At 37.0% G+C, this 17,422-nt stretch overlaps 1 protein-coding gene across 8 annotated transcripts in view; it reads right to left on the bottom strand.

The window, feature by feature from the left end:
• Nucleotides 1-17,422, bottom strand: part of NCOR1 (nuclear receptor corepressor 1) — a 245,674-nt gene that overhangs the window by 213,528 nt on the left and 14,724 nt on the right. For all 8 annotated transcript variants that reach the window (XM_036278322.1, XM_036278328.1, XM_036278326.1 and 5 more), the window contains exon 2: nt 7,894-8,071. The gene's annotated coding sequence lies outside the window, so the exon portion shown is untranslated. The remainder of the gene's footprint in view (nt 1-7,893; nt 8,072-17,422) is intronic.

Genomic DNA, 17,422 nt, shown 5'->3' on the forward strand with positions numbered 1-17,422 from the left:
CTTTTTTATCCATTTGTCTACTGATGGACACTTGGGCTGTTTCCAGATCTTAGCTACTGTAAATAGTGCTACTATCAACATGAGGGTACATATATTCTTTCTAATTGGTGTTTCAGGCTTCTTAGGGTATACTCCTAGAAGTGGGATCGCTGGGTCAAATGGCAATTCAATTTTTAATTTTTTGTGGTATCAACATATTGTTTTCCATAGTGGCATCACCAATCTGCATTTCCACAAGCAGTGTACTAGAGTTCCCTTTTCTCCACACCCTCGTCAACACTTGTTGTTTGATGATTTGTTGATGGCAGTCATTCTGACAGGTGTGAGGTGATACCTCATTGTTGTTTTAATTTGCATCTCTCAGATGATTAGTGATGTTGAGCATTTCTTCATGTCTCTTGTCCATTTCTATGTCCTATTTGGAGAGGTATTTATTTAGTTCCTCTGCCCATTTTTTAATTGGGTTCTTCATCTTCCTTTTGTTGAGCTGTATGAGTACTCCATATATTTTGGAAATTAACCCCTTATCTGATATATCATTGGCAGTTATGCTCTCCCATACAGTAGGTTGCATTTCCATTTTTATGATTGTATCTTTTGCTGTACAGAAGCTTTTCAGTTTGATGTAGTCTCATGTGTTCATTTTTTCCTTTGTTTCTATTGACTTAGGTGATGTATCAGTAAAAATTTAGCTGCGTTTGATGTCTGAAGTTTTGTTGCCTACATTTTCTTTTAGGATATTTATGGATTCACAGGTCACATTTAAGTCTTTTATCTATTTTGAGTTTATTCTCATGTATGGTGTAAGTTGCTGGTATAGTTTTATTTTTTTGCATGTAGCTGTCCAATTTTCTCAACACCATTTATTAAAGAGGCTGTCTTTACTCCATTGTACGCTCTTGCCTCCTTTGTCAAATATTAATTGAGCATAATGTCTTGGGTCCATTTCTGGGTTCTCTGTTCTTTTCCACTGGTCTATATGTCTGTTCTTGTGACAGTACCAGGCTGCTATGATTACAGTGGCTTTGTAGTATAACCTGACATCCAGTATTGTGATCCCAACTACTTTTTTTTTTGTCCTTTTTTTTCAAGACTGCTGTGGCTATTCGGGGTCTTTTCTGGTTCCATATGAACTTTTGAAGTATTCATTCTAGTTCTGTGAAATATGTCATTGGTATTTTAATGGGGATGGCATAGAATCTATAGACTGCTTTGGATAATATGGACATTTCAATGATGTTAATTCTTCCAATCTATGAACAAGGTATGTGCTTTCACTTTTTTATATCTTCTTCTATTTCTTTTTTCAATGTCCTGTAATTTTCTGCAAATTGGTCCCTTACTTCTTTGGTTAATTTTATTCCTATGTATCTTAATTTTTTTGCCCCAATGGTAAATGGGATTGGTTTTTCAGTTTTTCTTTCTGTGAGTTAATCACTGGTGTATAAGAATGCCATCGATTTCTTGACATTAATTTTGCATCCTGCTACTTTGCCAAATTTATTTATTAAGTCTAGTAGATATTAAATGGAGTCTTTAGGGTTTTCTATGTATAATATTATGTCATCTGTGAATAATGACAGTTTCACATCCTCCTTTCTAATTTAGATCCTTTTTATTTTTTCTTCCTGTCTGATTGCTGTGGCTAAGGCTTCCAGTACCATGTTAAGTAAGAGTGGCGAATGTGGACATCTTTGCCATGTTCCTGTTCTTAAGGGAAATGCTTTTAGTTTTTGTCCATTGAGTATGATGTTGGCTGTAGGTCTTTCATATATGGACTTTATTATATCAAGAGATGATCCTTCTATTCACATATTGCTGAACGTTTTTATCAGAAATGGGTACTGGATTTTGTCAAATGCTTTTTCAGCATCTATTCATGATCATATGGTTTTTATCTTTCATTTTGTTTATGTAGTGTATCACATTTATTAATTTGTGAATATTGTACCAGCCTTGCATCACTAGGATGAATCCCACTTGCTCATGGTGAATGATTTTTTTGATGTATTGCTGGATTTGATTTGCTAGTATTTTGTTCAGGATTTTGGCATCTATGTTCATCAGGCATATTGGCCTGTAGTTTTCTTTCTTTGTAGTGTCTTTTTCTGGTTTTGGAATTAGAATTATGCTGGCCTCATAAAACGAGTTTGGAAGTCTTCCTTCTTCTTGAATTTTTGAAACAGTTTGAGGAGAATAGGTGTCAGTTATTCTTTGAATGTTCAGTAAAACTCCCCTGTGAAGCCATCCGGGCCTGGGCTTTTGTTTGCTGGGAGAGTCTTGATTACATCTTCAATTTCCTTTGTTGTTATTGGTCTAAGTTTTCTATCTCTTCCTGGTTCAGTTTTGGGAGACTGTGTGTTTCTAGAAATTTGGCTGTTTCACTTAGATTATCCAATTTGTTGCCATATAATTGTTCATAGTTTTTGTTAACTATCCTTTGTATTTCTGTGGTGTCAGTTATTACTTCTCCTCTTTCATTTTTATTTTGTGTCTTTGGGTTCTCTCTCTTTGATTCTTGGTGAGTCTAGCTGAGGGTCTATCAATCTTGTTTATTTATTTATTTTTTCAAAAAACCAGCTCTTTGTTTCATTGATCCTTTGAATTGTTATTTTGGTCTCCATGTCATTTATTTCTGCTCTGATCTTTACTATTTCCTTCCTTCTTCTTGCTCTGGGGTTTTCTTTTTGTTTGCTTTCTAGTTCTTTGTTTCTTGAAGTTGTGAGTTTAGGTAGTCAATTAGAAATTTTTCTTGTTTCTTAAGGTTGGCCTGTAGTGATATGAGCTTCCCTCTCAGAACTGCTTTCATCGCATCTCATAGATTTTGTGTTGTTGTGTGTACATTCTCATTGGTTTCCAGGAAGTTTTTAATTTCTTTCTTGATATCCTTGGTAACCTATTCCTTGTTCAGTAACATGCTATTTAGCCTCCATGCTTCCAAATGTATTTGCATGTTCTTGTTGCAATTGATTTCTAGTTTCATGCCATTGTGATCTGAGAAGATGCCCGATATGATTTCAATCTTCTTGAACTTGTAGAGATGTAGTCTGCACCGTAACATGTGGTCTATCTTTGAGAATGTCCCATGTGCACTTGACAGGAATGTGAATTCTGCAGTTTGGGAGTGTAATTCTCTGTAGATATCTATTAAATCCATTTGATCTAGTTTTCTTTTCGTGTCTCTGTTTCCTTGTTAATGTTTAGTCTAGAGGATCTATCCAGTGATGTCAGTGGAGGGTCTAAGTCCCCTGCTATAACTGTATTGCTGTCGATTTCTCCTTTGTAATATATGTTGGTGCTCCTATATTGGGTGCATATATGTTTACCAAGGATACATCTTCCTGGTGGATAGATCCTTTCAATATTATGTAGTGGCCTTCTTTGTCTCTAGTTATAGCCTTCATTTTTAAATCTAATTTATCAGTTATGAGTATTGCTACCCCAGCTTTTTTTCCCTTTCTGTTTGCTTAGAAGATTGTTTTCCATCCCTTTACTTTCAACCTATGTGAGTCTTTTTTTGTGAGGTGGGTCTCTTGTAAACAATATATATGTGAGTCATGCTTTTGTATCCAGTCAGCTACTGTGTATTTTTATTGGAGCATTCAATCCATTTACATTTAAGGTGATTATTGATATGTATGTATTAATTGCCATTTTTGTTTACTGTGGTTATATTTTTATTCCCCTTTCTTCTAATTACAGGAGTCCTTTTAACATTTCTTGCAGTACTGGTTTGGTGCTAATGTATTCCTTTAGCCTTTTTTTTTGTCTGGGAAGTTCTTTATTTGAACTTGTATTTTGAATGATAGCCTTGCTGGATAGAGTAGTCTTGGATTCAGATCCTTGTTTTTCATGACCTTGATTACTTCACGCCACTGCCTTCTGGCCTGTAGTGTTTCTGTTGAGAAGTTATCTGATAGTCTTTTGGGGGTTCCTTTGTAGTAAGTAACCTGTTGCTTATCTCTTGTTGCCTTTACAGTTCTCTCTTTGTCTTTAATTTTTGGCAATTTAATTATTATGTGTCTTGGTGTGGGCCTGTTTAAGTTCTTCTTTCTTGGGTTTCTCTGTGTTTGTTGAACTTGAATGCCTTCTTCCTTCACCAAGTTAGGAAAGTTTTCTGTTCCTATTTTTTTCAACTATATTCTCTAATTCTTGCCCATTTTCTTCTTATTCAGGGACTCCTATGATGTGAATGTTATTACAGTTCCAGTTGTCCCACAGTTCTCTTAAGCTGTCTTCCTGTTTTTTAATTGTTTTTTCCTTTTCATTTTCGGTTGGTTGATTTTTTCTACCTGTCTTCCAGTTCACTGATCTCGTCCCAGCTTTCTCTACTCTGCTGATTAGTCCTTCCAATGTTCTTTATTTCTGGTATGTCATTCTTCATTTACACTTGGTTGGTTTTCAGTGTTCCCATATCTTTACTCATGGTGTTGATGTCGTTACTCATGCTGTTGAGCTTCGTCAAGATCATGGCTCTGAACTGTACTTCTGATAATTTGCTTAGCTGCATTTCATTTATCATATCTTTGGTAGAGTTCTCATTCTTTTGGGATTTGTTTCTTTTTCCCATCATTTTGGCTATCTCAGTGTGTTTTGGAGCCTGCCAAATTTTCCCTGTGGGTGTTGGTGTTCTGCTGTTTGTGGCTCCCTATACTGGGTTTGGATGAGCCTGGGAGGGCCCACGTTAAACACCACTGTCAAGTCATACTTTCCTGGGTAGATTTGCAAGAATCTAGGAAAGTTTCAGTTATCCTCTAGCTTTTTGCTTGGTGGCTATCAGTCTGAGTTATGCAGGGCCTTGGGATGTAGCCCTCAGGTGTTCTGCATAACAGGATTTCCAGAGTAGGGCAGATAATGGTTGTTAATGAGCTTCAATCTGCATTTATTTGGCTCACCTGGATGAGGTTGAATATTCAAGGGAGGGGCTGCTGTTTCTCCTGGCACCTCCAGGAAGGAGCAAGCTGGCCACCATCCTTTGTGGCCACAACAGCAAAAACTCTGAGTGCCCTCCAAATCCCCGGGTGTTCCCACAGAGTTTCAGTCCAGTCTGCCCTCCCTCTGCAGGAGCCCAAGGTGAGTGGCTGTAGCCAATGTAGTGCTGTGTCCTGGCCCTCTGTGCTGTGGAGCCAGCTTGAGATTTTAATCTCGAGGGCACTGCTCACTGCTAAGACTGCTGCTGTTTGTGGGCTCCCAGCCCACCACCCTCTCACGACTCCATAGATCCTACCAGTGTCCCTGCTTATATGGTCCCCTCCCGCTGCTTTTCTGTTTCTTTTGTTTGACGATTTGTCTTTATTTTAGTTGTAATTCCCGTTTGGTCCTGAGAGATTGTCTGTGTGGCTTCCATTCATTCCATCACCATTTTTTCTCTCAATACTATATGAAATTCTTTATTAAAAGATTTATGTTTTCCCTGACCAGTTTGGCTCAGCAGTAAGAACGTCACCCCACAGACCAACGAGTTGCGAGTTCAATACCAGTTAAGGGAACATACCTCAGTTGTGGTTTAGTTCCTAGCACTGGTTGGGTCATGTGGGAGGCAACCAATTGCTGTGTCTCTGTCACACTGATGCTTTTCTCTTTCTTTCCCTCCTTTCCACTCTATCTAAAGATAAATGGAAAAATATCCTCAGGAGAGGATTAAAAACAAAAACAAAAAAAGATGAAATATTTATGTATATAGAATATCACACCAATGTGCAATAGAGATAAACAATATATATATATCTCAATGGAACAGTAGAGAAAATGAAAATAGACTTGTACATACATGGTCAATTGATTTTCAGTGAAAGTACCAATGTAAATCACTGGGAAAAAATAATATTTCAACAAAAGATTTCTGGAACTACTGAATACCCACATGCAAAACAACCCTTATGTCACACCATAAAATTTTATTTCAAAATAGGTCACAGACTTCAATGTAAAATTCAAAATTATAAAAATTAGGAGAAAATCTAATGAACTTGAGTTTGGCAAAAACTGCTTAAATATGACAAAAAAGCAAGAAATAAAAGAGGCAAAATTAATACACTGGACTTGATAAAAATTAAAAACATCTGGCCTTTCCAGTGGTTGCTTGGTGGTTAGAATGCAGCCTGTGGAGCAAAAGGTTGTGGGTTCAATTCCCAGTCAAGGGCAATTCCCTGAGTTGCAGGTTCATCCCTAGCCCCTATCAGGGCACCTGCAGGAGGCAACAAATCTATACCTCCCCCCCTCTCTCACTCTGTCTCCCCTCCCCCTATCCTCCCTCCCACTCTCTCTAAAAAATAAGTGAATGGAAAAAATATCCTTGCCCGGCTGGTGTGGCTCAGTGGATTGACCATCATCCCATGGACTGAGAGGTCCCGATTCGATTCTCAGTCATGGCACATGCCCAGGTTGTGGGCTCAAACCCCAGTAGGGGTTGTGCAGGAGGCAGCCAACTGATGTTTCTATCTCTCTCTCTAAAAAAAACCAAAAATCCATGAAAACTAATTTAAAAAAGAAAAAATATCCCTGATTGAGGATTAACAACAACAAAAAAATAAAGCATACATATATTCTCCAAAGGATACTATTAAGAGAATAAAGCAATACTTCTTTATATAATTTAAATACAATAAACACATAGATACATGTTTTTCTAAATAATTTTATTTGCAATAACCAAAAATGGGGATAGGTAACTAGATAAACAAATTGTAGTGTGTCTACACCCCACCAAATAGTTAAAAAACAGTTAACTTTGAGAGAACTGCCAAAACATAAATAAATCTCAAAAATATTATGAGAAGCAAAAGAAACCATAGATAAAAGAGTTCACATGAAACTCAAGACAAATATAATCTATTATGACAGATAGCAGATCAGTGGTTTCCTGTGAGCTAAGGTTTGTGGGAAGTGGGGAAGGAGGCCTGATCTGAATGGGAGAAAGGGGAACTTTCAGGGGCATAGAAATGTTATATATCTTCACTTTGGTGTTGGTTTTATAGGAGTATAAATCTGTCAAAATGTATATATATACATATATATATATATATATATATATATATATATATATATATATTTAATATATATATATATATTTTATTAAGTATAAACTAAACCTCAAAGGATTTTTTTTAAAAGAAGCAATGATAATCTAGGAAATTAGTAATAAGATGAATAGCACTGGGGGGAGGGAGGACAAGCAAGCAAAATTCAACACCCAATCAATCAAGACAAAAATTCTCAATCTAGAAAGCAACTTCTTCAACCAAAAAAGGGCATCTGCAAAAATGTGCCACTAATATTACACTTAATGGTGGAAGACTGAATGCTTCCCTAAACAGAAACAAGGTAAGAATATCCATTCTCACTCTGTAAGCATGACCACACTTCAAAGAAATCCTCAGTAGTACCCAGTATTACTCAACTATATTTTGCTGGTAAATTTGCTTTTTTCTTCTCTGAATGATCATTTCATCTCATATTATATTTTTCACAAGGTAAATCAATCATACAAACTCTTTCGTGTTCCTACCATCAAATCTTTCAAGAAGAAAGTGGCTCTATCCTGGCCATCATCACTCAAAACAGACCCAGTTATCTTGCCAGCTTAATATTCAACCAAAACTTGGAGCGCAAACATAGGTCTTAACCTAGAAACTCTAGGTAACTGATATTCTTCTATCAATAAATCCTACAATCAAACACAACAAATCCTACAACAAAATCCTACATGGTCACCCTGTCATAAAGCCATATAAGAAGCCAAAGATAATTTAATCACCAACCTTTAGTTCTCCATCTTTGAGAATGCTTCTTGCTGTTATATATATCAACTACATTTGGTTTCTGACCAACAAACATAATAGGAAAAGAAAAACGCAAAATGCATATGCAACTTGCACAGTATGTGTTCCTTACCTGCTGGTGCCGGGTGTTGGGAAAAGTGTACTGAACAGAGTGGGAAGGATAACGACTTTGTTCTGTGCTGAATGCTCCTTGGTTGGGAGGATAACCTGAACTTGACATTATCAGTAAAGAAGTCCTCACGAGGCTGTGAGATCAAGTCGAACAAACAATCATGTTTCTAGGAAACTACCTAAACAGAATGGGAAAAAATAGAACTGATAAGAACTAAAGCACCAGGTGTACTTCTAATAAATTATAACGATAGCTACATAAATAAAACCACAATTACCAGTAAAAGCATTCTCTCATGTATTTACTTAATATAATGGAAATTACTGACGTTTAAAAAACATTAACAGGTTTTTCCCTTCATGCTTAAAAAAGTTTTTTTAATATATCACAAATAATATCAGCAGCTATATAAAGTAAAAACATGGGACATGGCACATAGCAACTGCTCAGTAAATGTCTATAAAAGTCTGAGAAACAAATATATATTGCAAAAACAAAAATCTATGATTGTAAATTCTGGGGTGATAAAAAAGTCAATGGTTAAAAGGATTCAAGAGTGTTTATAAGGAAACATTGTTTTTGTTAAATAATCCTGCCCCCAAAATGATAACCTAAGAAGGCACTAAATGGGAAAGCTTTCAAGGAAGAAACAAAGTGAGATTATCACTTCAAAGAAAACAACTGCAGCCCTGGCGATGTGGCTCAGTGGTTAGAGCATCAGCCCACACACCAGTGTTTGGGTTCAATTCCCATTCAAGGGAACGCACCTGGGTTGCAAGTTTGATCCCTGGCCCCAGCTGGGGTGAGTGCAGGAGGCAACCAATAGATGTGTCTCTCTCACATCAATGTTTCTCTCTTTCCCTCCCTCCCTCCCCCAACTCCCTTCTACTCTCTGTAGAAAAAAAAAAATCAATGGAAAATAATATCCTTGGGTGAGGATTAACAACAACAAAAAGACAACTGCCAATATTTGTAAAAATTTGAATTTCGGAAAAACTTGCTTCTGCCACCATGAATTTGACAATGTCCCCACATTCAAAGACTTTTCTGACAAGACTGGTGGTAATGTTAAGTGTGAGTTTTTGATATTATATAATAAAATGTTTCAACATTTGAAATACCTGCATAACTCAATGAATCAATATTTTCCAAATGACTAATACAGAATATTATAAAATAATATGTGAATATTTATTTAAAGCACAAGATATTTTACCACAATAAAGTACATAAAAAACCAATAAATATTTACTGTGACAGAATATAAAAGATTCACTGATACGGTTTCAGATTCTACACGCAACTAATCTTTAAAAATTATCACTTTTCTAGTTTAGGTAAGGTATCAAAAATATACCCTTCCTTTTCCAAATACATTATCTGTATAAGGTTAGCTCTTCTTCATCAACTTCAATCAAAACAACATATTGCAAGACTGAATGTAGAAGCAGATATGAGAATCAAGCTATTTTCTTTTAAGCCAGCTATTAAGAGGTTTGCAAAAATGTAAAATAATGTCATTCTTCTCGATAAATTGTTTTTTGATTTGAGGAAATAGGTATCATAAAAATGTTATATATATATATATATATATATATATATATATAACATTAAGTGAGTTTATATTATTTCTAAATGAATAAATATCTTTATAATTTCCCCCATTTTAATATCTAATGTGGTAAATAAGTATCAACACATATAACCCACATACAAAAAAGCTCTTTGAGTTCTAAATTTTTAAGAGTATAAATGAGTCTGAGATCAAAATGTTTGATGACCACCAGCCTAGAGAACTAGGTCAATCTTTAAACTGACTAGCACTAGTGTCCTACACAGGTTGGTCATGCCCAGGTCCATATGCACACAGTCCTTCTAGAGAACCTACCCCTAGTTAAGGTGTGGTTTTGACATCACGTCTGTATCAAGTGCACTACCCTACAGAACCAGGGATGTACTAATTATATCCCTCTTTAAGAATTTGGAATTGAGAACATGAGCTACAGGAAACTGAATCGCAAAGTGCCCACAGTGGGAGTCAAGATGAACCAAAGATGTAACCACAGAAGTTACAGGGGAAGCAGAGAACACCAACCCAGACACAGACTAGAGGAGACATGCATAGAGAAGAGCCAAGAGAACGCGCAGGCCCCTAAGACACAGCAGCAGTTGCCTTGGCTCCTGACTCGTCACTCCAGGGTCAGCCCCACAAGAGACCACTGTATTTCTTTCCTTGTGCTTGGATACCTGTTGAACTGAACTACAGCCTTATAGTCAGTCCTCCTTTACTAAATATAAGTGGAGTAGGTTTTTATTTCTTAATATCTCAAGTCCCAAAATAACTATACAAACCTTGGAAACAACCCAAGTGTCATTTCCATCAACTGGTGATGAATAAATAAAATCAGGTATACCCATACAAGGAAATATCATTCTGCCATGAAAAAGAATGATGTACTGATACCTGCTATAACTTGGATGAATCCTGAAAACATTATGTTAAGTAAAATAAAGCCAATCATAACAATACACATTTTGTATTTTTCCTTTCATATTAAAGTCCAGAACAGTCAGATCTATAGTTATTGAAAGTAGATTAGTGACTGCTCAGGGATGTTGAGGTGGGGATGAAGAAACAGCAGGTGAAAGCTAAAGTATCTGGGTTTTCAATTATTTTTTCACTGTGGTGAAATACACACAACATAAAATTTACCATATTAGCCTTTTTAAGTGTACATCTCTGTAGCGTCATGTATATTCATATTGTTGTGCAACTATCACTACCATCTATTTCCAGAACTTTTTCATCTCCCCCAATAGAAACTCTAAACCCATTAAACTCTTAACTCCCCATTCCCCCTCCCTATGGCAATCACCATTCTACTCTCTGCCTCTATGAATTTGGCTATTCCTCCTATGAGTGGAATCATACAGTATTTGTCCTTTTGTGACTGGATTATTTCACTTAGCATGTCTTCAAGGCTTACCTATACAATAGCATTAAATCTAAGTTACCCTGCTTTTCAAGGCTAAATAATATAGCTCTGTATTGGAGTTCCTTTCTGAGGTGGTGAAATGTTCTAAAGTTGACTGTAGTGATGCTTGTATATACCTTTGAATATATTCAAAACCACTGCATTGTAAAAAAATAAATAAATCAATGGATTGTATGGTATACAAATTATATCTCAATAAAGCGGTTTTTTAAAAATTACCAAGCCAAAAACAAATAAAACTATACAAAGCCAACCACAGGATTTAGAAATTATTGTGCCACAGTCCAAGATAATATATAACAGATTTCATGGATTTTAATATCCCCCTGTGTTCGTATCTTTCTTTTTTTATCATCACCTGCAGACATTTTTCCATTTTTTGTTCAGATAGAGTGGGAGGGAGGAAAGAGAGAGAGAGAGAGAGAGAGGCATTGACATGAAAGGGACACATAGAGTGGCTGTCACCTGCACAACCCAACCAGGGCCAGGGAAAAACTACAACCAAGGTATGCGCCCTTAGCAGGAACCAAACCCGAATCTCTCTGGACTGCAGGTCAACATTCTAACCGCTGAGCCAAATTGGCCAGGGCCTGTGTTCATATCTTAAAAACTCTGAAGTCAATATGCATCCGACAGCCAATGACACTTTATGGTTTAATTATCAGCACTTTTTTCTTAATCTTAGAGATAAATAACATTATCTTATAAGCAAAGACATCTTTTTGCTGAAATACAGTATTAGAGAGTTACTGTGTCCAGTAAATCTTTGGTTTCTGTCCTAAATCTTCCCCTGAAAAGCTCACAGAACAGAAATTACCATTTGTTTTTCTTCCCTTTGTTCCCTGACCCTTAGGATAAGGCAAGAAAATTAAGGACAATAATATTCTCAAACTGATTTCCAATCTGAGATTTTTTTAAAAGACCAGGTAACATCTGCAGTATTTTGAAAAACGTCTAACAAAAATACATATAAATACTAGGGAAAGAGAAGGGCATCCTAAGCACAAACCAAAAGCACAAATAAGGTTGGTTATTTAACTTAAAAAATATATTTTATTTTTCTGTACAGCAAAGACAACTTTAAATGGCAAGCCACAAAACAGAATAAGTATAATAGCAAAATCTGATAAATCAAATATAATGCTTACAAATCAATAAGAAAAAAAAGATCACAACAGATACTTAACACATGACAAGAATATGGGATTAACAAAGGAAATAAAATTAATAAAGTCACAGTCACAAAATAAAATAAAATAAAATAAAATCACTCCCCAAATTGGCAAAATATTAAAAAATAATGTCTAGTGCTGGTGAGAGTTTGGAATAAGGCATTCCTTTACACACTATTGGTATGTAAAAATGAGTACACAGTGCTTTCTAAAGAAGACTGGCAATATACACCATAAACCTTGAAAATACTCATATTCTCTACCACAGCAGTTCCACTTCTAGGAATTTATTTGATTATTCAATACAGATACCCAAAGATGAATGCCTGAAACTGTTTCTCAAGGAATTGTCTGAAATATTCAATATATGAGCTTAGAAAATTGTTTTTTATAAAGTTTAGCTAATGGAAAATTTTATTTAGAGTATACCACAAAAAGTCTGTATAGATGAGAACATTTTGTTTTATAATGCAAAATTTTTGTATACCATTAGTGTTCAATTTTTCATGTATTTGTCATATCTTCACAAGATTTTAAGACCAAAGACAGAAATGTCATATATTCAACAAATATTTATCGAATAGTACTCACTATGTACCAACACTGTTATAAACAGTGGCACAGAATGGTGACCAAGATATGTCATTTTACCGTGAGGTGACATAGAAAATAAATAATCATGGAGTAATACCATAGGGTGCTATAACTAAAACCGAATGAGACAAGATGGAAGGAGAGACATTTCTGATGGTGTGATCGCTGAAAGCCAACCTCAGCTAGGATGACTGGATGCCCTGATTTCCTGAAATAAACCCAATTTACAGCTGTTGTCTCAGTGCAGTTAAGATGACTTTTGAGCCAAAGCTTGAAAGAGAAGACCAGTTGGCCTGGTAGAGATAAGAGCATTTCATGGAGGACTACAAAAGCCTTAAGGCAAAGCAGGAGGCAGAAGAAAAGTGAAGGGGAGAGGCTGGCCTTGCCTGAGGATGCAGGGGGGAAAGGGGTGGAGGTCATTGGCAGGGGTTTCGAAGGGTGTATATTTAGAAAATGAAATACAGCAGGTCCTCAATTTAAGTCATTTCCATTCAACACTGTTACATTATCATGTTGATGAGACTCCACAGGAAAGTCAATCTTGTTTATTTCAATTAGCCTTTGATAAAAGTTGTTTCAGTTATATATGGAAGAACCTACTTAGGAAGTTAGTTGAGGACTTAACTGTATTTTCTTTTTTTTTTAATCCTCACCCGAGGGCATTTTGTTCAGATGGAGTGGGAGGGAGAGAGAGAGAGAGAAACATCAACATGAAAGGGACACATCAAGTGGTTGCCACCCACACAACCCAACCAGAGCCAGAGACAAACTGCAACCAAGGTACCTGCCCTTAGCGGGAACCAAACCCGGGTCTCTCCGGACCACAGGCCAATGCTCTAACCATGGAGCTAAACCAGCCAGGGCTTAACTGTATTTTCTTCCAGAATTCATAACTTGTTCCATCTTTCTGAAGACCTTCTGTACCCCAAATTTAAAAAAATATTCTTCTACATTCTCCTCTTATACTTTTTAAAGTTTTATTATTATTTTTTTAATTTAGCTCCCTAATCACCTAAATATTTTTCTAAAATCTTGTTAGGTAGGGGGGGATCCTACCTGTATTTTCTTTAATTGACAGTTAATGAACAGGTCTGCCTTTCTACACTGTTCTGAAATGTGATCCATTACAACACAGCAATTTTAATATATACCCTACAGAAACTCACATACTTACATACAAAAGGGTATTTATCACAGCAATGCAAAAGGCAAATTTGAAGACAACTTAAAGTCCATAATGTAGTATATTCATATAGTAAAATATTATACAGCAGGTACAATGAAAAAAAAAAAACTAAAGCTATTATGTTTCAAAACATATAACCTCAAAAAAATAAATAAAGCTGAGCCCTGGCTGGTTTTGCTCAGTGGTTACAGCATTGGCCCAGGAACCAATGAATTGCTGGTTCTATTCTGGTCAAGGACACGTACCTTGGTTGCAGTTCGTCCCTGGCCCTGGTTGGGTCATGAGAGAGGCAACTAGTCAGTGTGGTTCTATCACATCAATGTCTCTCTCTCCCACCCCACCCCCACTCTATCTGATGATAAATAGAAAAATATTCTCAGGTAACTAAGCATAGTGAGGGGCAAATGTCCGTGTTTAAGAAAAACGATATTTTATAATACTTGTTTCAGTTTTTGTTATAAGAAATAAAGTATTAAAAATTGTACCCCCTTCCTAGATCCTTTTTCTTCCTTAGTTGTATCTATTACCCTAAAGTATATGTATATCTCATATATTCATGCTTTTATTATGTGCATATGTAAAATATATAGTATTGTTTCCTATGTTTGTCACATGTTAGTCACTGTATAAATAGTTTTTCAGCTTTTATTTTTTTATTTCTCACCCAAGGATATTTTTCTATTTATCATCTGAAGGGGGGGAGAGACAGAGAGAAACATCGATGTGATAGACACCTAGACAAGGTTAGCTCTTTCTTTCACCACGTTTTGTTGGAATTTTGGCTTTCCTGGCTATTTCTATTTCTGGGTTATACAGTTCTCTCTGGGCTCCTCTAGCAATTTGAAAGTTTTGAGCATCACCTTCCACAGGAACCCTTTGGGGGAATCTAGGAGGAGCTTGAAGCAGTGACTAAACTTTCAATGGACTTACCAAAGAAGTTTAACCCAACCTTGACTTTGGGGTCTTCTAAGATGCTGAGTGAAGAAGATTCAGCTGGCCCTGGCCTGGTGGTTCAGTTGGTTGGAATGTCGTCCCTGGCACCTTTAGGTGCCGGTCCAATCCCGGTCAGGGCACATACCTAGGTTGTGGGTTTGATCCTCAGTCAGGGTGCATAAGAGAGGCAACTGATTGATGTTTCTCTCTCACATTGTTGTTTCTTTTCCTCTAAAATAAAAATGGCCCTGGCCCGTGTGGCTCAGTGGTTATGGTGTTGGTTCACACACTGAAGGGTCACGGGCTCAATTCCCAGTCTAGGGCACATACTTGGGTTGCAGGTTCGATTCCTGCCCCTGCTGGGGGAGCACATGCAGGAGGCAACCAATCTATGTGTCTCTCTCACATCGATGCTTCTCTCCACCCCCTTCCCTTCCACTCGCTCTAAAAATCAACAGAAAAGATATCCTCTGGTGAGGATTAACAACAACAACAAATAATAATAATAATGAAATAAATAAAAAACATATCCTCCAGTTAAGATTAAAAATAAAGAAGATTCAACTGACTCTCAAACTGTCTCAGAAGTACTAGCAAGAACCTCTCAGCCCCAGTAGTACCAAATCTCCTTCCCTTTTATGACGATGTTCATCCCAACAGGAGGACAGAGAAGGAACTTACAGGGGCTTGGGCTGGGTCAAGGCGTGTTCTATAGGAGACACAGAGTGTGGAATTTGGCAACTGCTTGGAAAGAAAGGCTGCAAAGGATGTTACAAGTTATTAGATACCGCACCCTGTCTCTACTTCGAAAAGATCCACGAGAGAGGAAACTTGACATTGAATTCAGAAGATTTAGATGTAGCCATCATTATTGCCTATGTCATGGACACCCTTCTGATATTAGCATGGAGAATAATTTAAAAATTTCATTGATTGTCCAGCCAGTGTGGCTCAGTGGTTGAGCATTGAGCCATGAACCAAGAGGTCACTGGTTTGAATCCTGGTTAGGCAATAAAATATAGTAAAATGAAATTGCTCTACTTAAATTCCTCTTTCCATGTTAAAGTACCATAGTCCTCCCTTGCCTGAGGTTTCAGTTACTCGTGCTCAACCAAAATATAAAAATATTAAATGGAAAATTCCAGAAATAAACAATCCATGACATTTAAATCTCTCACCATCCCACTGCATCCCACCTCACCCTGCCTAAACATGAATCATTCCTTTGTCCAGAATACCCATGATGTATGTTACCCACACATTAGTCACTTAGTAGCCGTGTTGGTTATCGTAAGATCAACTGTAGCAATATTGCAGTGCTTGTGTTCCAGTAACCCTTATTTTACTTAACAATGGCCTCAAAGCACAAAGAGCAGTGGATGCTGGAAATTTGGATATGCCAAAGGAAGTACGTTGGTTCCTTTAAGTGAAAAGGTATGTATGTATAAAAACAAAAACATAGTATATACAGGGTTCAGTACTATCTCTGGTTTTAGGCATCTTGGATGGGGATCTTGGAGCATATTCCTGAGGCAGGTTAATAAGAACCCAGGAAATTCCCTGGTAAGTGGAATGACAAAACCGAGACAAGTGGCTGAACAGCCCAGAACAACTGAGCAATTAACAGCCAGCTGAAAACTCACAAGCTTCTATCCTCCCTCACCAAAGATACCTAAGAGCAGGTGGTTTAAACCTATGCTCCCTAACCAAAGATATCTAAGAGCAAGTGATTTAAATCACCTTAGTCAGGAAGACAGGTAACAATAACTACAACAACAAATTAAAGCCAGACTAATCCAAGATAAAAGTAAAACTAACCAGAAAATGACCCAAGACCCACTATAAAGCTCATATTAGTATATCAATCTACTAAATGACATACCAGGAAATCTAAGGAATATTCTGTTGTGATCAACCCCTGGGACCTCCTCTAAAACTCCCACCTACAGAAAACAGGTAAAACTCACAGGACAAAAAAACGCCAGCGTGACCTCTTCTTTTAGCCCGCCTGTGCCCTCTCTTTTCCTTTGCTTCTTCTATCCTAAGTTGTAAGAGACCCTGCGGGACTTGCAACCAGGGAAGCAATGGGCAGTGGCAGCTTGTCCTGGACTTATCCCCTGATCCTGTCTCCAAGGGTCCTTCCTTTGCCTCACTATCCCAAGCTTTAATAAACTTACTTACTCTCACTTTTACCTGTATGCGTCTTAAAATTTATCCTAAATGAATCAGGAACCTGGAGGTCACCTGACACTCGAAAGTTCCCTGACAGTGGTGGGGCAGGGCCCGCCCCCAACATGAAGCAGTCTGGTAACATCCCCTGCAGATGTGGAGGGAGTACTGTAATAAAGACACACATACATTTACTCAACAGGAAACATATCTTGCAACAACAAAATTTCAAAAACAGTCATCAAAAAGATATGGAAACCAAAGTGTCCACTGATAGTTGGATAAAGAACATGTGGTATATATATACAATGGAATATTACTTGGCCATAAAAAATAATGAAATCTTGACATTTGTAACATAGATGGACTTAGAGGGTATTAAGTGATATAAGTCAGACAGAGAAAGACAAATACCGTATGATTTCAATTATACATGGAATCAAACCAAACAGAAACTAACATGTATACAGAGAACAGTT

This window comes from Molossus molossus, unplaced genomic scaffold (genome assembly GCF_014108415.1).
Source record: "Molossus molossus isolate mMolMol1 unplaced genomic scaffold, mMolMol1.p scaffold_m16_p_27, whole genome shotgun sequence".
In the NCBI taxonomy this organism is placed as follows: domain Eukaryota; kingdom Metazoa; phylum Chordata; class Mammalia; order Chiroptera; family Molossidae; genus Molossus; species Molossus molossus.